Source organism: Copadichromis virginalis, linkage group LG7, assembly GCF_057382275.1.
Source record: "Copadichromis virginalis isolate Kocher_CV1m ecotype Utaka linkage group LG7, C_Virginalis_male_GT1.1, whole genome shotgun sequence".
Lineage (NCBI taxonomy): Eukaryota > Metazoa > Chordata > Actinopteri > Cichliformes > Cichlidae > Copadichromis > Copadichromis virginalis.
The window spans coordinates 53,344,538-53,367,157 of NC_140624.1; positions in this window are offsets into that span (position 1 = coordinate 53,344,538).

Genomic DNA, 22,620 nt, shown 5'->3' on the forward strand with positions numbered 1-22,620 from the left:
GAGACAGCGAGTGCATGTGTATTAGGATTTGAAAATGTGTGAGCACAAAAAAAAAAGCATTTCATGGAGCACAAGGTTCAAGGTTGACTGACCCATATATAGACCCCACATTTACCTGTAACAAACCTATTCAACTCTGTGGCTGTGTCCCAATTCAGGGTCTGCACGCTTGAAGTACGCATTTTAAGTGCGATTACGTCACCGCCACGCGACGACGGCTGTCCCAATTCGAAGTGTACTTCAAATGCATACTCCAAATGCGCCGTCGATTTCCCCAAATATCAAGCGTGGTCCGGTGCACGCTTCGTGGTCCCATATATCCCACAATTCATAGCGCGGCGGTGGGTGTGAATAATTGTGCCGCAAAATACGGCAGAAGGGAGCGGCCGAAGAGTGAACTGTCAAAAGTAAGTACAGAATATGACGTCACTTATTTATGTGCGAATGTTTAATAACGAAGAACATTAAAACATTGCTGTTGGCCACATGTCGGCAGAGTTGTGTGACATTAGTGATGTTTGTACTTTTCAGCATTAACTTGGTTTTAGAGCCTCCACACACACACACACACACACACACACACACACACACACACACACACACACATATATATATATATGTATATATATATATATATACACATCTCATAATTATCTGACAATACTATAATATTGGCCATATTGTATTTACATTACCACAGTTAGATGGTTTTAGTCTCATGAACAACATCAGCTAATTGTTATTTACTAGCTAATCTTAAAATGACTGTTCAGTACAGAAATGAAGCCCAACAATCATGTTTTACAGTCCCGTGGTCTCAGCCTCAGATACTCAACTAATCAAAGTGATGTCATGACAAAAATGAATGACCAACAAAACATTTTTTGTCCTTCATTTCTGTCAAACAAAGCTGTATTTAACGTTTCTCACGGTTAGTATCATGGTTGCTAGGCAACCTGAACAGCGCCACGAAGGCTAGACCGTCCCATTTCACAGGCCTCTCACTTCCGCACTTCTCGTACTTATAGTACACACCGTACTTAGTACGCGTAGTGCGCGTACTTCAAGCGTGCAGACCCTGAATTGGGACACAGCCTTTGTCTCTTTAAGGCCTCACTTTGTAAAAATGTATGGTGGCCTTGAGAGGTCAAATGCACTGCAACATAAGAAAACACCAGCAAATAGACAAACCCTACAAAAGCTCACAAAACACAACGGAAGTTGAATTAAAAAAGAAAAAACACGTGTGTTTTAATCACATGATTCTTAAATTATATTCTCTATATGTAGATACGTGTTTGCCATTAGCCGTTTACCGTTAGCTTGTTACTTCTGCATGTGCAGGATCTTTTCTATTCCCATTGTGTTTTGTGTGCGTTTGCAGCCATTTCTTTTTAATTTGCTGATGTGGTAGTTTTCTTAAAATGCTGTGTGTTTGACATCTCAGCACTACTTTACCCGCCTCCCTCTTCCACTTGTCCATACATGGAAGTCTGTGCAGGATGATGTGAACTGATCATTTAGACCAGTTTGAAACCTGAGTTTTAGTCTCTCAGAGATTACTTCAGCGAATACTGATTTCTGATTTCACATGACTCAATGTAAGCATCCAACAATGTTACAGTATATAACAAAAATAAGTCCTACGATTCACGTGGCGATTGTGGCTCAAGATTTGGGAGGTCGTCTTGTAATCGGAAGGTTGCCGGTTCAATCCCCGGCTTGGACAGCCTTGGTTCTTGTGTCCTTGGGCAAGACACTTCACCCATTCCCTACAGAGGGCCCGGTGGTGCCAGTGTCCGGCAGCCTCGCCTCTGTCAGTGCGCCCCAGGGTGGCTGTGGCTACAATGTAGCTTGCCATCACCTGTGTGTGGATGACAGGTTGTGTGAAGTGCTTTGGGGTCCTTAGGGACTAGTAAAGCGCTATACAAATACAGGCCATTTACTTGTTTTGCACATGTAGCCTAAAGGCTTTGCATTTCTTAAAAAAAAACAAAGCTTTCTATGGGTAATTTTAGTGGTGTGCCATTGTTCCTCAAATGAATCTTCCAGTTAGTGAACTTATTTGGGAACGCAGTATAATGATTGAAAGCAGCACAAAAGCCAGGATATACACGTGTGATAAATCACGTGTGATAAAGCTTTCATGCCAGCACTAGATCAACTGCATATTTCACAAAGATAAGTTTCCCGAAATGCTCGTGTGCCTTAAAATTGAAGACTATTCCTTCCCCAGCGCACCACTGACCTCAAACATGCTTCAAATGTAAATCTGAACTGTTTGAAGTCCAAGAAACAACAACCAGTATTGCCTCAAAGGCTTTCCCTCCACAGTCACCAGGCACCCTCTCTTTCTCCTTCATCATAGTGTCTCGTTCAGGACAAAATTCAAAGATTATTCAATGAAAATTTGAGAAACATTCCTACAACCATCCCGCAGAAAAGCGCACAAAGAGAACTTTGCTTCCTGTACTCTGAAAACACCCTTCCAAGTTCCACACTAATGATCTCAGTCATCAGTGAGACACTTGATTTTTTGAACTCCTTCACTTTCGAGGGAAATTCTTCTGATGGGAGTCAACACACTGTTTTCTGACACAGCAGTGTGGCAATAAAGGGGATAACCCTCTAACAAACTATTTTACACTTGCAGCAGGTTACAGCTCAGTGAATCCAGCAGAATCCCGTTTCCTTTATCAGATACCACAGCCTTGATAACAGGATTTTTAACTCGCTACTTTTAGAAGCCCTTTAAATGCACCAGCTCAATTTATGGGCAGCTATGCATCTCTTTAGTGAAATAAAATCAATATGCGGCAGATGAACTCCTCCACATTCTGTTTCCTGCATCTGACTCGGGTTCACCTGTGGTGAATTGATTTTAAATCACTGGACATGATTTACAAAGGTGCTCAGCTTCCCATTAAAATCTTTTTGCGGCTCATACTGTCTTGTGCAAATCCAAAGAACTCAAAGATATTTTTGATATTCTTGTGAACGAACCTTATACGCTTCAAAACTTTCAAAAGTAGGCTGCATACACAGAGCCAGCTATCTAGCCAAATACAAAATGGAAAAAAAAGAGCTCCCTAAATGTCTTTTAAATAAAACTTCTCTGTGTTGTCCAGGTGCAGATGCAAAAAGGGCAAATTTGACTTGCTGTATGCCATCAATCATGTCTTTTTTGTTATCAGTGTAAAAGAAAGTTAAGCATACACAGTAAAAAGACACAGAAGCCCGTGATTGCCAAATGCCACTCAAAGCCAGGGACTCCATGCTTCCTTTACCCTTTACGCTTCATTGTTGATACCCTCGCACACTTCCTATCAAATACAGCCAAAAATACAGACAAAATCTTAAAAAGAAATTGCTGTGTAGCTTTTTCTTCTTCTGGTGTGGAGCATATATTGCCACATCACTACACAGAGAATTGGTTAGGGAGGCAAAGTCCCTTCTGAGCAGCAGGGACTAGAAGGCTGGTGGGGGATAAAGGAAACAGTGACGGGGGGTGGTGTGACAAATTCACAGCAACGTTCGAAGAAATGTTCCACTACACAAAAGCGCAGACAATGCTGGAGTAACAACAAAAAAAAAAATCTCTCAGCATTCGTGAGTGGTCTAGCCAAAGCTTGGATTTAAATCTGTGATCTCAGTGAAGATCACAGTTCAGTGAGGTGCTTCATCCATCTGTGAGAGAAAATAGGACAAATGCACAAACTCAGATGGGCAAAGCTGAGAAAGACAAAGGAGGAAGTGCTTATTTTTTGCTACTGATATGACTGTAAAGTACTGGCTAAAAACAGGACCAAATGCTAAGCTAGTAAGTTTATAACGGTTAATAACTCCTACATTCAGCGTTACTGTCACAAGGCATTTTTGTCTCTTTGTTCACATTCAGTATCTGTTTATTTATGCCTTGTTAGACACGTGATAGCTTGTCTCTAAGCTTGTAGCCTGTTGTTTCTGTCACTCCTTTATGCTAGCTATAGAAGAATTGTGGCAGGAAAAAGGTGCAAGACAGAAATATTCTTCATTCAGAGAGGAGTGACAGATCAGCAAATCCCAAACCCACTTACTGACTTGAATCAGACACATTTCCTATATAGTCATGTTCAGACAAGGTAGTCTGCTTTGGTACCTGTCATAGCTCTGCATATCACACAAAACAGGGAAGTGTGTAGGAAGTAGAGCAGATAAAAAAAGAGCGGGGATGATCTTATATACGACTCTTTAAATGTTTGGGCACTAGATCATCATCCTCAAACCCTTTGCAATGTGGCCCCTGACTAACGGTGTAATTAAAATGGAATGAAATAAATGGAATTTCATTTTTATTTGACATTACAATGTAATTTTATTTACCTATAAATACTAAGTAAAGGTAGACACACTAGAATAAGGGGGTAACAAGTCTGGCTTTTACAGGAAACAAAGAAATATTGATAGCATAAATAAGTACTATGTAATTAATTTTAAGTAGTGCTCAATTTCATGGTAATTTTGCAGAAAAACAAATAATATTTGCAGATCTTACATCGCAAATACGCTTTACTTTTTGAGGCTGTATTATGTAGTGAGTTATTCTCTCTCTTTTTTTTTTTACATCTGGCATCAACTGCTGCTCTCTGGGTATTTTCTCACCCTTTTCTGTAAACCCTAGAGTTGGTTGTGTTTGAAAATCCCAGTAGATAAGCAGTTTCTGGTGCCTGTATGGCACCAACAACCATGCCACATTCAAGGTCACTGAAATCACCTTTCATCCTGATGCTCAGTTTGAATTTCAGCAGGTCATCTTAACCATGTCTACATGCCTAAATGCACAGAATTGCTACCATGCGATTGGCTGATTAGATATTTACTTAGAAAGGTCTTTAAAAAAAATTATACTGTAAATTACATTAAATTATATTATACTATTCAATTAAAAAGTTAGTTGAGCCAGATTTTCAAATTGAGGAATTTATCTGGGCCAGGTATTTTTTTGCAGCCAGTAAGGAGCAGATCATGATACATTTCAAACCCACACAAGTGTATTAAAGAACAAGTTATTTTTATTCCTTTTTCCCCTGAAAATCTGGTGACCTCTCACAAATGCACACCAAAAGGTCCATTTAAAAAAAGGCAGCGATAACTAAACTTTTTTGCACATTTAAAATAATAAAATGTAGATTTTGATAATTCCTTTTCAAAATGAAATGAATATTTTTGCCGACCCAGACACATTTTAAAGGACAATGGTCACATCTGCTGTTTCTGGGTTGTTGTTTTTTTTTTGCCTGCTGTTGCACAGGAAAATTGGGATCTCCCCTTTGAGATCATAGAAATGCTCCAGTGCCCTGCCTTTGGACAGCCACCTGACACTGTGCAATAGCAGGTCATGGTGCTCAGCAGACTTTTCTGAGAGCAGCATGCGGAATAAGCAGTCCTGGAGGCTTGAGCGAATAAAATTAATTGTAGCCATGATGCCGTTTGCTCTGTACTTAGTTTTGCTCACAACACCGTCTGATGCACAATGCAGTGTAAGGTTCTCAACTAAGGTGCAACAGCCAACCACCGCGCTGCCAATCCACTCACTTTACCTGCCATGGATGGAGCCCCATCCATCACAGGTATACAGACACGCTTCATATCCAGACCACTTTCCTCAAAAAAGCTGAAATCTTCTCAAACATTATTTCGCCAGCTGTGTGTCGCTCTAACGGTAGTAAGCCAAACAATTTGTCTTCAAAAAACTGACATATATGCACAATTTCCTTTTCTTCTTTTTTAAAATTAATTTATCTATTTATGTATTGCGTTTTCTCTGCATTTCTGCCAGGACCACAGGCAGGGCCACTCGCAGGTTGCTTCTGGGCCACATGTGGCCCTTGGGCCGCCATTTGAATAGGCTTGCTGTACAGTATATATTGACATAAATGAAGAAATTTATATCACATTCAGTGACTCACTCTTTGTGTTCATGCTATGATACTCCAGTGGATAGCAGGTGCACTAGACAGATGTACCTTTTTTTAAGAGCTTTTTTCTTGTTTTTGAGATGGAAATAAAATATGAAAGACATTTTGTGGTTATAACATGCACGCAAGCACAAGATTCTGATGGCGTCTATGCTACTGTGTGACTGGTGCTGCAGTGGGAGACACTGCCTGCAGCACCAGTCACACAGGATGAATTTTTCATAAGCTCTGACTAAAGACTGAGACAGATAAAGCGGTATATAACTAAGAAAATGTGTATAAATCGCTTTTTACTCTAGGCCATTAAACTTAATTTGCTCAGGCAACACTAACTTTAATATCAAAATAACAATTAAAAAACTAAAAAACTTAATTAGGCAGACGTGCTGTTGGCCCGGGCTGGCGTTAGTAGTTGAACTGCTGATAGGATGATGAATATTAATGTTCAGTTTGGCAGGTTGAGTCTCAGACTGATGTGGAGGATTAAAGTTTGTCAGGTCCTGACCTCACATCCATGCATGACTTCCTTATCTTTGTATACTGACTGTTAAGAAACGTTGGATTCTTGTGCTTGAATTATGTCCCTGCTCGGACCTTGGGTAATCCACAGGGAACTGTTTAATTGCGTAGTATTGATTGCTTTATACACCGAAATTAAATTACTAATCTGCCTGTTTCGATTAGCTTTTCTTTACTGCTGCTGGTTGGACAGGGGGGGGGGGAAACTAAATGTTAAAGCTCTTCCTGTGAAAGACTAATTCATGCACATAAAACATAGGTGAAACAACGTAACTAACGTTTTGACATTTGGTTGATCCGAATCTGTAAAAATGAAATTCCACATTGCCCGAGAGCCTCATTAACACCAAGAAAGAGTTAATGAATTATTACAGTAGCACAGTCCCATAAAGGCCTTGATTAACAGAACAGGTTTAATAGTGGTGTATACTCTGATGACTTCTAGTCTTCCAATGTACCCATTCTAAAAACCTCTCCAGTTTTTATATGAGAAAAGATATTAAGCAAGTATTGCTATCAAAGCTGTACTGCTGAGGTAAGTCTGAACTTGACAAGATATTGGCTTTTTAATCTGTTGCTGCTGTTTGTGAGATTTTTTTATGTGAGATACTGGCCTGTGTTCAAAGCCTGACTAGAAGCGCTTCTCTCCTTACAAACAAAAACCAAGGCTATTTCATTGAATTTGGGCTCAGTATGAAAAAGTATCATGAAAAGGGAGGTGACTATAACCAGATATTGTAGGGAAAGACAAATAAAGTAAAGTGTTTACTGAACAATGACTCCTGCCACTCGACTGGCATCTAGAGCCCTTAATCCAGCTATGCTTCTGTGGTTTGGTGAGCTGTTTGAAATTTGAAAATTGTTCAAAGTGTGCTTCTCTTGCTGGCAGAAGGGGCACTGTGTGTTTGTAGTAAGCTTTATAACTGCTTCTGAGCACAGGGACTCTGGCCCTGTCCCAAGAGACATCCTTTCAGTACTGAACAGCACTGACTTATAGACTTATTGGCTTTTCTGCCCTCTGCCTTCCCTCATGGTGCATGTTTGTCTGTGCTTGTTGCAAGTGCACAGCTTTCACATTTGGACCTTCTATTTCAACCAGTCTGATAGATGAGTTAGGAATAGAAACTCACTTCATGTCATAACCATTTTTTTTAGTTGTAAATGAAAGTCATAGTTAGATCTAAAAGTATTTAGATTGGATTAAATTAATTACATTTTTTGGAATTTTGCACACAACCGCAGTGGATTTTAAATCAAATATACAGATATGACTGAAGTGTGAACATTTCAGAGGCTGAAAAGTATCTGGACAATACATCCATCAATTTTCCTTTGTTCAATTCAATTCAATTTTATTTATATAGCGCCAAATCACAACAACAGTCACCTCAAGGTGCTTTATATTGTACAGTAGATCATAAGATAATAGATTCAGAGAAAACCCAACAATCATATGACCCCCTATGAGCAAGCACTTTGGCGACAGTGGGAAGGAAAAACTCCCTTTTAACAGGAAGAAACCTCCGGCAGAACCAGGCTCAGGGAGGGGCGGGGCCATCTGCTGCAACCGGGTGAGAGAAGGAAAACAGGATAAAGACATGCTGTGGAAGAGAGACAGAGGTTAATAACGAGTATGATTAAATGCAGAGAGGTCTGTTAACACATAGTGAGATAGAAAGTCCCTGTCAGTACTCTTGCTGCAGCATTTTGGATTAACTGAAGGCTTTTTATAGTTTAGTTTGTAGGACATCCTGATAACAATGAATTACAGTAGTCCAGCCTGGAAGTAATAAATGCATGAACTAGTTTTTCAGCGTCACTCTGAGACAGGATTTTTCTAATTTTAGAGATGTTGTGCAAATGGAAGAAAGCAGTCTTACATATTTGTTTAATATGTGCATTGAAGGACATGTCTTGGTCAAAAATGACTCCAAGGTTCCTCACAGTGTTACTGGAAGCCAAGGTAATGCCATCCAGAGTAAGAATCTGGTTAGATACCATATTTCTTGTTCCTGTTTATCCACAATTCAGTCACATGGGCAGCAGAGAATCCCACCTCTTCCAGACTCAGTCACCGAGTCATTCCCAGGCCAACGTGAGAGATATAATATCTCCAGCGAGTCCTAGTTCTGTCCTCTGTTCCTCCACGTGGTAAGGCAGGCCTGAAACACCGTGCCTCAGAAGCGCACAAGTGACATCGGGCTCCTTATCCTGGGTGGGACCGGGATGCGCTGTCGGGCACTGGTAGAGACTTTCCTGCATGTTTCTGGCTCAGCACACTGGTGTCCACTCCAGCTCAGTCTTTGCTTTTGGTTGTGGTCACTCTTGCTTTCTGGGCTCATGTAGGTTCTCATCACCACTCTGTACTCTGATGTTTGGTCTCAGGTGATTCGGGTGACCCTGATTGGAGTGGGGATGTCCTCACACATAAACCACCAGACTACTACTACACAAACCACCAGAGGTGGTTCTGTGTGAAAGTTTCCTTTAACAATGGCGTTCCAGTCAAAATGAATATAATATTTTTTGGACAGTATGATGAAAGAGTGCAAGTCACAACTATAACTGTGCAGTTAGGCACAAGTCCATGAGAAGATACAATTATTCTATGCCTTGAAAGATGGTCTGATTAGTAACTGCAGGAAAGTACACGTGTTTACAGTGTGCAGACAGGGTTATTATTTGTGTAAATTAACAATATAATTACAATAATCTGTTTATACTGACAGATGATTTCAGAAAACTCCATCACCCACTAATTAAACATGAATTATGTAAAGGCTACCTGATTAAGTATGATGAACAATGTGACTGGCGTTGAAAATACTTTTTAATAATACATGTGCACTGTTGCAGCTTCTTGAAAAATTTACCTTGGGTTCCACACTTGCGACTAATTGCTGCTCTCTGGCTTCTGCATGTTTCTCATGAATTCTCGCCTACGGAAGGGCCACACTTACAACAACAAGCATGCTATTCAGTTTGATGGTAAATGATAAATGGCCTGTATTTGTATAGTGCTTTACTAGTCCCTAAGGACCCCAAAGCGCTTTACACATCCAGTCACCCACCCACACATTCACACACTGACACAATATGCATGCTTGCAAAGTGCTGATGCCTCAGTGACATTTGTCTTTGTCCTTGTTACTTGAGTTGATGCATGCTGGACTGCTGGTGTGATTTCCAGTAACATGAAATTCTGTGGTATGGGATTGCTTTCATATTAAACAGCCTGCCCTGCTGTCCCACAGGATAATTAACCAGTTTTCTCTATAGTCTTGGTTTTTATTCAGTAATATAAAATGCTAGTTCAGCTGTGAAATCAAAAATCTTTACAGCTTAAAAAGCAGAAACAAAATGCATACATGGTTGACAGTTTAATACATTAATACTGCTGCAGTAAAAGTAGTAAGGGACAACCATTTGTCATCAAGTAATACTGTCAGAGGTACTAACTCTTAATGTCATTTTATTTTGTGTGCATTAAAATAACAGACTGTAGGAATCATGGGATTGGTGCAAGGGCATGAAGTATGAGAACATTGTTAAGCTTAATGAATACTGGAGAATGAGTATCAGTGTTAGGAGGGGAATCCATCATCATCTTCATCTGGGCTTTCTGTGTGGAGTTTGCATGTTCTCCCTGTATCTGTGTGGGTTCTTTCCAGGTACTCTGGCTTCGTCTCACAGCCCAAAGACATGCAGTTAGGTGGGTTAGGTTAATTGGTAATTCTAAATTGTCCATATGGGATGTGAGTGTGAATGGTTGTCTGTCTCTCTGTGTTTGCCTGGTGACTTGCCCTGTGGTAGCTGGAGTTGACTCCAGCCCACAACTGACCTTGAGAATGGATGGATGGACTATCAGTGTTCATACAGATTTAGAAAACTAATAGAAGAAAAGAAATGTTTTCAAAAAATGTAAATAGAGAAATGCTTTCTGTCTACCCAAAAAAATTATTACGATTTTTAAGTCCTTAAATTTTCAGCTTTGCGGGCCCTGGTTCAGATGGTTCAGATGACTATGTGCTTTCATCAGGAGGCAGTGTCAGATATATGTGGAGGAATTGGTAATGTAGGCTAATCGTGGTTATGTTTGTGCTGTTTTTTTTTACCCTTTCCCTTAGCCCTGGGATGTCAAACTAGTGTAAAGACATTTAACAGAACATTTAATCCCTGACTTTTCTTAAATATAAGAAAAAGAAGTTTTCTACATGATAAACATGTTTAAAATAACAGAAAAACTTCTGGTAGGCCATTGCCCAGACTGCCCTGTATTCATAATAATGTTCTTTTGTTCTAGAAAATTTCAATAGCAGATATATTAGATACTGGAAAAATATGTATGTCTTATATAACTATTTTTTGTTGGTTTTTATCAATAGAAAAGCTGTAAAACTTATAAAAATACAAAGTTTACAATCTTTCCACTTCACATTTTTAAAGGTCTTCCAATTAGGGATGGGTATCGTTTAGGTTTTATCCGATACCGGTGCCAAACCAGTACTTTTGAAACTGTGCTGGTGCTTAAATGGTGCTCCAACCAGTGCTTAAAGAATGGAGAACACAAACTTTGTCCAAAAACCTCTCATGTTCAGCTGTTTTTTTGTAAAAAGATAACAATGTTAGCCTTTTCTGCAGCTATAGGGCATATATGGTTTCACTCTTGGCTGGAAGCAGTGCTTAAACAATGGAAAAAATACAAACTTTGTCCAAAAACCTCTCATATTTAGCTGTTTTCCACTTTTTCTTTGGTCATTTTAGCTTTTTTGGCCAGGGTGAAGGGAGTATCTGCCATCAAACAAGAAGACAGCCATGTAACTACGACGGCGTTTGCTAGTTCACCTTACGTGCATTAATGTAATAACGTGGTTAGCCTACTCAACGTAAATTATACACGGACAACATTAAGCTACTCACGCAGAGAAGAACGGCTACTGCTGCATCATCATCCGTCATCATTTCTGCTACACTGCTACACTGGCAGGGCTAGGGGCCAGGACTCTCTTCTTCAGGTTGTTGGGGGATGTTGCTAACTCCGGGTCCGATAACGGGCACCACACCCGCAGTAGATGTGCTCTGTGTGAGGTCTTGCAGCAAGCTATCAAATACGGTGCATTTCTCGGCTTTTCAAAGAACGCTATGCGTCGCCAGGTGTTTTATCAGATTCGAGGTGTTACCTCCTTTGACAGTATCACAGTATCACCTTAAAGCACTTGTTGCAGGCTGCTGAGTTTGCATCTTTTGCTGTGAAGTACAGCCAGACTTTTGACCGCTTCGCCTTGGGCATTTTTAATCCGTAGCTCTGCTCTAAAAGAATGTACGTACCTGTGTCATGGTGCCCGTGTCTGCCCGGCTGACCCAAGTTGGCTACATATGTTTCTTGTTTTCCTTTCCCTCTCTCTCACGCTTGCCGTGTCTCGCCGGGCCGGAGCTCATTGCGGGCTCCCTAGTTGTCTTTTCGCGTTGTTGCTTTGTGAGATTAATCGCTTGTTTCCTGTGAACACGAATTCCTTTTCCCTTGGACTGTGTTTCTGGATTCCCTCGTGTGTGAAGAGCTCCTTTTCCAGATTCCCCTGTGCCCTGGATCCCCCTCGCCCTCTCACTTGTATATAGTCGCACCTGGTGTTGTGTATCAATAAAAAGGAGCTGTATTTTAGCTGCCTCGTCTGCGCTTGAGTCCATCCCACTTCGTGACAACCTGGGCCCGCCTACTATCCTTGGAAAGGTAAAATGATTGGCTAGAATCCAAAGTGTATGACATCTCAGGAAAAAAAAGCACCTAAATAAAGCACCGGATACCGGTACCCATCCCTACTTCCAATAGGCTGTCATTGTCGAGTTGATTCTAGCCAGGCTAGCAAGGCTTGTGTTTGACACCCATGAATTAGTGCCGACCGGTCACAGTCGACCACTTCTTTGTAAGAAAGTAATCTGGTTCCTGAAAACAAAGCCATTATCTCTGCTTCTCAAGCAACTTTCTTAAACATTTTGGGGGGTTTTTGTTTTGTTTTTTCTTTCACTTTTTGTTATTCAAGATAACAAAGGACCATAAATCCTCCACAACACTACAAGTAATAACTGGGTAGCAAACTTGTGAAAAGTTACACTGACTGGGCTGCATGAAGTTCACTGTTTGCTGTGTTGATAGTCTAGAAGCAGTGACTGGGCCAAAGTTTCGGATTAAACAAAACACAACATTTTGCTTAAAGCAATGAGCTTACCATGTTAAAAAAATCTTAGAGTTCTTCCTTATCTACTACAGCAGAGGTGGGTAATTAATTTTCCCAAGGCAGTACCTGACAAATGTTGTGGAGAGCTGCACCAGTAAGCTGAACTAAACTGTGCTCAATATTATATTTATCTCTTTATAGGCTTATTGGTGCAGCCCTCTACAACAGCCCCAATTTTTCTTGTGGTGCCTTGGGAAATTGCTTAGAGCATTGATCATGAAGTTTTCATCTTTACATATGAAGTTTGTTAGATTAAACCTACAAAGATAAAGTGCTGTGTATGAAAAAAAAAAAGTTCGGTTCTTGTGTAATTTGGCATACCTCGGACTTTTCTCCACCTTTTCTATCCATAGGAATGGCTTCTTGGGCATGCACCCATTTTTTTAAAGACACAATTTTTACATACTGCTGTAGAGAATTTTTATTATTATTATTATTATTATTATTATTATTATTATTATTATTATTGTCATTTTATTTTTTTAGGCCTGATATATGATCCTCTATCTTGGATTTTAGCTAATAGCAGTTTGAAAATCACATTCTTGGTGTAAAAATATTCCCCAAGGAAATTCCAAAACCATCAAACTGTGCTACCTGTAGTATTTTTATAGATGCAACTAAATAAATGGCATTGTGTTTTTGCAACAGAGTGCTGCAAAGTGCTGAAAGATACAAGTTAAATTTGTTTCTTTGCTTAGTTATATGTTATATGTAGACACAACACTGTTTCATTCCTCTTTTTTTTTTGGTTGAATAATAATAGGCATAACATAAAAAAACATTTCTATGAAAATGTGCAGGTATCAGAACTGCAGTGAAAATGACTGAAAAAGCAGCCAGTATTGGAGAACTATTGTCCATGACTCACTTGCTACTCGTTATCCTGGACAAACCCCCAGACTGTTACACCCCAAACAAAGGGGAGGAGCAAAAATAATAAAATCCGGGAAAAGAAAGAAGTCAAATAGGGTAGTGTGCATGAAATATATGCTTTTATTACAAAGGTTCCAACAAAAAAGATGGATATATAAAAATACAAAGATCTAAAGTAATCTGTACTATATTGGTTTTGTAACAAATTAGATTGAATAATTGTGTGAAATGCCGGTATCTGATTGATCACTGATGGTACCGCTACTTCTTGAGGTTCCTTTAAATAACTGCTGCTATCACATTTGGATGCATTTCCACCACTTGAGCGAGTGTCACGTCTTATAACAATGTTAAAGTCCCAAAGGTATTGGTTCACCAACTAATTCAACCTCCCTTAAAGACAACACACAAAGTCTTTTACCCTTTATTTGCTCTTTTCCCCCCTCTTTTCTTCTCTCACTGTCTCCTTCACAGTGACTCATCCTTCTACAGACACATTTTTGCACACCTCTAGCAGTCACAGTTAACAGTGGAGGTGTCAGATTCTTCACTGAAGTTGTTTTTTTTGTGTGTGAGAGTTGGCCTTGGTGTAAGTTCCCACTACTGTGAAGGCAGAAGAAAGGAAAACACACTCTGTGCATCTTTCCTATAGAATAAACACACATTGGCAGGTAATGATGATAATGAGAACAATTGACACTTGACTAAAAAGGCAGTCTGATTTACATCTGGTTTTCAAATTCAAATTCAAATTTTATTTGTCACGTACACAGTCATACACAGTACGATATGCAGTGAAATGCTTGTTTTGTATCTCATCTCTTATTTATTTATTTCAGGATGTGACTGGAGGTTTAAAGACCCCCTCATTTGAAGCAGTTCTTTAGAAGTGTGTCGCCCAGCTTCTGAACAGTCTTATCTCTAGCAGTCACTAATGAGCAAACTGCCTGCATTGCTGTCTACAATGCAGGCAGTTTGCTCATTAGTGCCTTTATCAGAGGGGAGGGAAAAAGCAAGAGTGATGATGACATTATAGCAATAAGACTGTTTGAGAGAATACTGCGTCATTGACCAGAAAAAGTTTAGTTTGACCATAAAGCCAATTCTTCTGGAGCTCTTAGGGATGTCTTTTTTTTATTTAACCTCCTAGGACCATGCGTCCACATATGTGGACATCACATTTTTGGATGTCTAGACCAAAATACAAAATTTTACTCTACAAGGGCCTGATATCCACTTACGAGGACATTATACTGCCACTGTTCTATTGAAATGTAAAACAAATGTCCTCATATGTAGCTCACATTTTTCTCAGAAACAAAAATCCGGTTAAAAAAAAAATCTGGTAATTCTTTGTTTTTACATTCATCAGGTCCCTATCAGCCCAAATAGCAAACAGAATTTTAAAATCCATACCATGAAAGAGTTCGGGACTTAGGAGGTTAAATGGTGGAGTTGGTCAAATGTGATGGGTCGATTTATATCTTAAACATCCACTGACCACTCCCACATAGCAGACAGGTCTGGCCCATATCTGGTGTCAAGCTGGCACTGATGGCTGACTTCTGGCGTAGTAAGTGGTATGTCATCCAGATATGGGCCAGGCCTGGCGTAGATGGCACTGTTTATGTGATAGCATGCCACATCTGGCCTGATTGTGGTTTGGTTTATGTGGCCCAGGCTCATAGAAAACAGGTCTGGCCCGGATCCGGCATCAAGCTGGCACATCTGACTGACTGGTGTCATGGCAGGGTGTATGTCAACCAGATGTGGGCCAGGTAGGCCATCTGACAGGGTGTAGCCAACTGTGATGTTGCCAGTTGATAGTAAAGTCATGTTTTGAACCCTTGAATATTTTAACAAACACCATCTTGATGATGTCAAATACAAATTGAGTGAGGGGTGGATTTGGAGTCAAACATGAACTAAAGTCTAATGTTCTTAGTAAAAAAGTAACCATAATTTTAAGTTTGGGTAGCAGCTGGTTTAAAAGCTTTAGGTTGTTGTAAACATGGCCTTTTCCATCATGTCTCATGCAAAAATTAAGAAAATGTCCCTATTTTCTTAATTTAGTTAGAAGACCCAAATGCCACGTTGCAATACTATACTGCTATGGTGGCCAACGTTTCAAATGCAGGTTTGACAGGTTTGTGAGTGTGCACTTTATTCAAAACCTAGCGAGGGTTTACTCATGTTTACCACCGGGTGGCTGTAGCTCAGGAGGTTGAGCAGGTCACCTACGGATCGGAAGGCTAGTGGTTCGATCCCTGGATCCCCCAGTCTGCATGTCAAGAGTGTGAATGTGTATGAAATGAAGTGTGTGACAGTTATATAGGGCACTTTCAGTAATCCGAGAGAGTAGAAAAGCGCTATATAAGAATGAGTCCATTCACTGTCTGAATAGAGTTTCGTCATGTTACTTTTGCACTATCATGTTCCGGCACATGTTGTTATTACATGGCTTGATTAAGGTACACATTAGGCTGAAATCTGGGGCCAGAGCTGAAACTGTTCTGGGGCAGCACAGGGCCAGCAGTGTGTCTACAACTGGCCTTGTGCTGGCCCATGTGTGGGCCACCTCTGGCAAACCAGATCTGGGCCACCAAAGGGCCGTCATTCTTTGCGGCATGTGGGTCATGTGTAAGCACATTGTGTGAACCAAGCACATTGTGTGAACTAAACCCATTGGCCATACCAATTTTGCTATTTTTGGCTGGTGCTTTTGGATCTTTGATTTTTCACACAATGACTTTTCATTTGCATAACCAACTGCAGTCAAATGAGAGACTGGACAAAACTGTGTATTCTCCCCCCTATTTGCCTGATTCACTGTGCCTTTGGTAACAGGTATGCACATGGGATTTCATTCAGCCTAATTTGTTTCAAGCAGTGCTGAAGTCTTAAAACTGTCAGACGTTTGTAAGAGGATGAACCAGGCATCCTATTGCTTCTCATTTGCCTTTCTTCCTTATCGTCTGTCTGTCTCTGTGTCTGCGCACATTTCCAGATTTGATTTTGTAAAGCGCTTTTATGTGTTTGATTTTTTTTGTTTGTTCAAAAATTCTGATTGTCTCTTTTCTAATCAAACAAACACTTCTAAAGATACTTTTGAAGCAGGTGAGCCGAATATGGAAAAAAAGACATTAAAAAAATGTAGAGCTGAAAGTCATTCACAACTGTTTCTTTACAAATGTATTCCTATCAAAGCAGTATTTAAGTGGTTATTGCTGCAGAAGACACTGCCTGGTTTGTCCCTGAATGCCAGCACAGAGCAGAACAAACAATAAAAAAAATGAAATCATCCCCTGTGTAAAGATAATGTACTGATAATTTCCAGTCTTGTGTTCTTAGCAGCAATTACTAACAAGAGTAAGCATTTTAACTATGAGTGTAACGTTATGCTCCGTATGTTATGGGTGCTTGTGATGACAATAATTAAATTAAAAGGGGAATCTTGCTGACCACCTGGCCTTTCCCAGCAAGATCGAAAACTTGGCAGCAAACCCTGTAGCATAGATGTAAGAAGATGAGAAGTGCCAAGCTTTTATTTATTTATTTATTTTATTTAAGCAGATCAATTAAAATGTAATAAAATGGAACCCAACTTGGAAGAGTCTCTGCAGACCTCTCCAGACAGGTGGTTTCCTTGAGTAAATTCAGCTGCTCATAAGATCAATGATATGTGTGTGTGTGTGTGTGATGTTTCTGCATCAGTTATGAAGAACGTCTACCTGCCTGTCTCTTCCTCAGTTTTTAATCCGGTGCTATTAAATGTGCTGCTGCGCACAAAGAGATAACGGATGTGTGACAGGGTACAATAAATGTTTACTACACCGCAGGTCATGGAGAACAGTCAGCAGTCTGACGCTGTAATCGTGCCATGCCTTTCCTCACATAACATTGATGCTATACATGACTGTAGTACCATGTGTTACATATTCGTATATATCAAGTTTATTTCCTTCACCATTCTGTAACAAAGGCTGAGATTAGGTGGTGTGATGAGGGCTGTGAGAAATTTGAGAATGTCTCTTGTTTGGTAATATTGGAGCAGCTAATTTAGTATTATAGATAGAGTAGTGTTCACCTAGTTTCTCATTATTGAAAGTGTTTATTTTTATGTATATACTGATACTGAAATTTCACAGCAACAGTAGTCTTGGGGCACTTTTTGCACAATTTCACATTCAGAACCCCAAAAATCTCCTTTCCTTGTGAGCAATTACTTGGTGAGGAGGAAGAACTTCCTTTTAACAGGAAGAAACCTCCACTAGGACCAGGCTCAGGGAAAGGCAGCCATCTGCCATTACCAGTTGGGTGGTGAGGCGAAAGGGAAGGCATAACAAATGAGCACAGAGAGACAGCAGACAGCACAAAACACAAACTACAGGAAAGAGAGACACAAATTTAATATTTTTAGAACATTTCCTGCTCGACCATCTCCAATTTGCATAAAAATTTGATTGTACAAAGTTTGAACATAATTAATGAGTCCTGTGAAATTTGAGTTTTGTATACTAAATAGTCTGTGGGAGCACTAGTATTTGGGACATTGGCCTGAAAGCGGGGCACCTTTGTTTTGATTTTGTTTTGAAGTTATACTATATAGGAATTTAGAAAAGCGTTTCATATATAAAGCTAAAATTTCATGGCAAACATTATAAAAGTCCAGACTTTTAGTCAATAAAACTTTAACAGAAAACATTCTAATAATTTTACGATTTGAGATTTGAGGGAGTCAGATCTTGAAAATGAAAAAATATGAGTACATTTAATTAAATATTTCTAATGTACAATTACAGTACCATCTGAAGAATCCAGTATTTTGCTCTATTTGGACTGGACCATGTACTAATATTTCTGTTTTTGTGGTACAACTGAATATGTCATATTTACTGAATTCCACATTAAAGTTGAATGAAAATGTCATTTGCTTCATTTCTGTGACTGAGAATTTCATGTTAAAAAAGTATTCTTGTGTAATTCGACTATATAACTAGTTGTCTTTTGCTATGGTAAGTATTTTATTAGTGTGTGCTCAAATATGGGACTTTACAGCAGTGCTAATATAAGTTCGAAGTCTACTCTTGATAGTAGCGCGTGCCTGTCTCTTGAAACTGGGAGCTGGTTCCACTCTAGATCTCGCTGACAGCTGAAGGCTCTACCTCACGTTATACTTTTGCAAACTCTAGAAACCACAAGAGAACACGAGGAGAAGAAATCTAAATTCAATTCTAAATTTAACAATGAAGAGAAGCTAACATGGGGGAAATGTGACCAGCTTTTTGGATTAACTGGAGGCTTTTCTGTCTTTAAAGACTATATGATAATAATAAAGAAAGTAGTAAATGCATGAACTAGTTCTTATCTTTACTTTGAGAAATTTTTTACAATATTGTGTAGAAAAAAAGTCACTCCCAGAAGTCTATTTCATGTGTGATTGAAAATCTTTCACTATTGGAAAAAAAAAAAGACGTGAGGGTTTATTACAGCAGTAAAAAAAAAGTACCAGTCCTAGCACAGAACCCAGCAGCACTCCATGACTAACTTTGATGTAAGGAAAAGTCCTCGTTTACTTAGGCTACGTCCACACTAATGCATTTTCGTTTGAAAACGCATCATTTTCTCTCTGTTTTGGCCTCCCGTCCACACTGAGACGGCGTGGAAAACGCTCTTGAAGTCGCAGCTGTCCCGTCGCAGTGTGGACACTGGGAAACGCAGACTTTCTAAAAACGATGACGCATTTTAGTCATGTGATGCAGTCATGTGACGAATTAAACAAAGATAGCGGAGTGCATTATACAGCAGTTGTTTTGATTGCTCTCAATTTTGACTGCCCTAAAAAAGATTGATATCAGTTTGTACATGCTCCAGATAGCTTTTCTTCAAATTCTTTAATTCTCACTCGCTTTCGTGCATGCGCAGGACTGGAACGTAAGCGTTTTCGGCCGTTTCAATGTGGACGCACAACTCTGTGAAAACGACTGAAAACGCTAGTGTGGACGCAGAGCGTTTTCAGATGAAAACACAGTTTTCAAATCTATCTGGGGTAGCGTGGACGTAGCCTTATTCTAACCAGTGCAGTGCGTTTCCTCCCAGTGATGTATTCTAGTCTCTGCACTAAAACGTTGTGATTAGTTTTATCAAAGGCTGCACAGAGTTAGCAGGACGAACACAAAGATGAGTTTATTTATCATTAGTAACCTTCACGTGTGCCATTTATCAATTCTGTAAATAAGCCATTCCTCTGATAATGATAAGTCTTCTGTAACCTCCTTTTTATTTCAAGAAGTTTTGACATTTAAAGTAAGAAATCAGTCTGCAATTACATAAACCAGATTAATAATGTACAGGCTTTACAAGACAAGGTTGAATTAGAGCCAGCTTGAAAGCCTGCAGGGTTTAGCTTATTAATAATGATAAACTGATAATTAATGGCAAGACTTCTTTGAGCAGTCTTATACGGCTGATGTCCAATAGACATGCTGATGGTTTGATGAAGTAATTATTGAGTTTAGCTCAGAGGGATCAATAGGAGAGAAGCATTATACATATACATTAGGAATTTCTAACAGCTGTTGAGTCTTGTTAAAACATCTGACAGCTGTGAGAAGGTTAAGATGATGACATTTTTTTTATTATCTAACAATTTAACATTTTATTCATAGAAGAGTTTATAAAGCCATTACTGCCGAAAGCTGAAGGAATACAAGTTTCAGTTGGGTCTCTGTCAGCCTGGGATTGTTTGTGTTTTCTTTATCAGTGATGACTTCTAGTTTTCATTTTACAGCTTTTTGTATGGGCTCTTTAAAATAAGTTGCCTTTCCAGGAACTTCACTTGGGCCTGCTCTTTAGTGTGCATTTGTACCAGGAATGATACAAGATAACTCACCTGTGTGGGAATAAAGTTTGGGTATTTGCTCTCCATTGTGTTGGTACATGGAATAGTTACTGAAACGTGGTCCTAATACACTGCTCAAAAATCAGTCAATCAATCAAATAAAGGAACACTTTGAAAACACATCAGATCTCAATGGAGAAAACGTTATGCTGGATAAATGAAAATGATGAAACTATGGAGGGTTAAATTTGAAGAAAGTCCATTTTCCTAAAATTCCATTGCAGCAACTCACAGTGATACTCAGCAGTTTGTGTGACCCCCACATGCTTGCATGCATGACTGATAATGTCTGGATATGCTCGTAATGAGATGACGGATGATGTCCTAGGGGACATTCACACCAGTGTCCTGCTGGAGGTCGTTTTGTAGGGCTGTAGCAGCGATCGTCCTGTTCCTCCTTAAACAAAGGAGCAGATACTGGTCCTGCTGATGGGTTAAGGACCGGCTGTACTAGACTAACTGCCAGTGTCCTGGAATCTCCTGCATGATGTTAAAACTGTGCTGGGATTCACAGCAAACTTTCGGGCAATGGCACATATTGATGTGCCATCCTGGAGGAGTTGGACTACCTGTACAACCTCTGTTCGGTCCAGGTATCACCTCATGCTACCAGTAGTGACACTGAAAAAACTGTTAGAAAAGATGAGAAGGTAAAACTTTTGTAACCTGTATAGCCATTCCTGTTTTTTCAGCAATATTACAATATACTTGAGATATTCAATATATACTTGAAGTGCATTGCTTTTATCGTGTCTGAAGACAAACTCTAAAGCACCTGTAACCCTTGTGGTGTCCTCGGATCACAAATGGTCCCTAGGTGAATGGCAAACAAGCATATGGGAATCCCGAGGACACCACATTAACAGTGGTTTATGTCTTAATGCTAAGCTAGTTTAACATGTTATAATCGTAAATAATATAGAGTTATGACAGTGGTATCAAACTTGTTATCTTACCATTAAAATGTTTTAAGCAAAAACAGGCAAAGTATTTAGTCATCACGAAATTTTAGTTGAAATTCAAAGTCAAGTATTTTTGTTTGAGAGTGACCATTTGAAAGGTTTCCAAATTTTGAAATAATTTGGAAACCTGACAGCGGGCCTGATTTGCTTTTCAACTCCTCGCCAAAGATGTTTATTGTAAGCTATCATGTAAGTCAAGATCAAGAATAGTTGGCATCAATGTTCCCTCTAAGCTGTGCACGTGCGCAATTGCGCACTGCTGGCACGGTCTCTGCACACAGAAATTCTGACCAATCAAAAAATGATATGGCAACGTGGCATCTAGTTGTTAAGAAACGGGGGAAGTTTTAGGAGTGACGGCGGTGCTTTGAGATGTGAGAGATTTGAGACGTTTAGCGCAAATCTTGTGTAGTTAGTGTGTAGTGTAGTTAATAATCTTGTTGTGTGTGTCAGAACAATGAGGCGACTGCTGAATGTTACAGGTGCTACAGGAGAGATACATCTCCTGTTGTCAGGCCTGCAGGTATCAGGCTGTTGTTCTCCTTTATCTCATAGTGGACAGAGATTATTTTTGTGGCATCAGATTTGATGCAGAACAGCTGATTGTTCTGTAAATAGTTTGAAATGTTTATTTAAAAACGCCTTGGCTGCATTTAAAAAAAAATAGCTGCAAAAAACTTTGTTTGCCAAACTGAGTTACTTTTTTGAAGAAGTAACTATATAATTAATTGCCTAACACTGGTATTTTGGAGACAGAGAGTTACAGGACTCTCTCCCAGACCACAGACTCATACTCATAATACAAGTCAGAGCTCTAAAAAAAAAAAAAGAAAGTTGTGTTTTCGAAATTGGAGTTCAAGTTATTTTTACTTCCAATAGTGTTAACATACTACACAGGTCAGGAACAAGATTCTTTTTTTACATTTTCATTGTAAGTGGGCTAAAGCAGTTAATTAAAAGTAGTCTAACATAAATGTAAATGCTGTAATTTGATTATTTTAATAAACCATAAAACTTGGATGGATTCGAATGCCGGCGTGACCACAGTGCACACGTCTGATGTCGCTCACAGTGGTCCAAGGAACCGCTCAGGGAGTTTGTGTGTTCGCTCAGACACGTGAAAAATTAGAGGGAACATTGGTTGGCATCTGGAAATAGCTGGCAATGTCAAA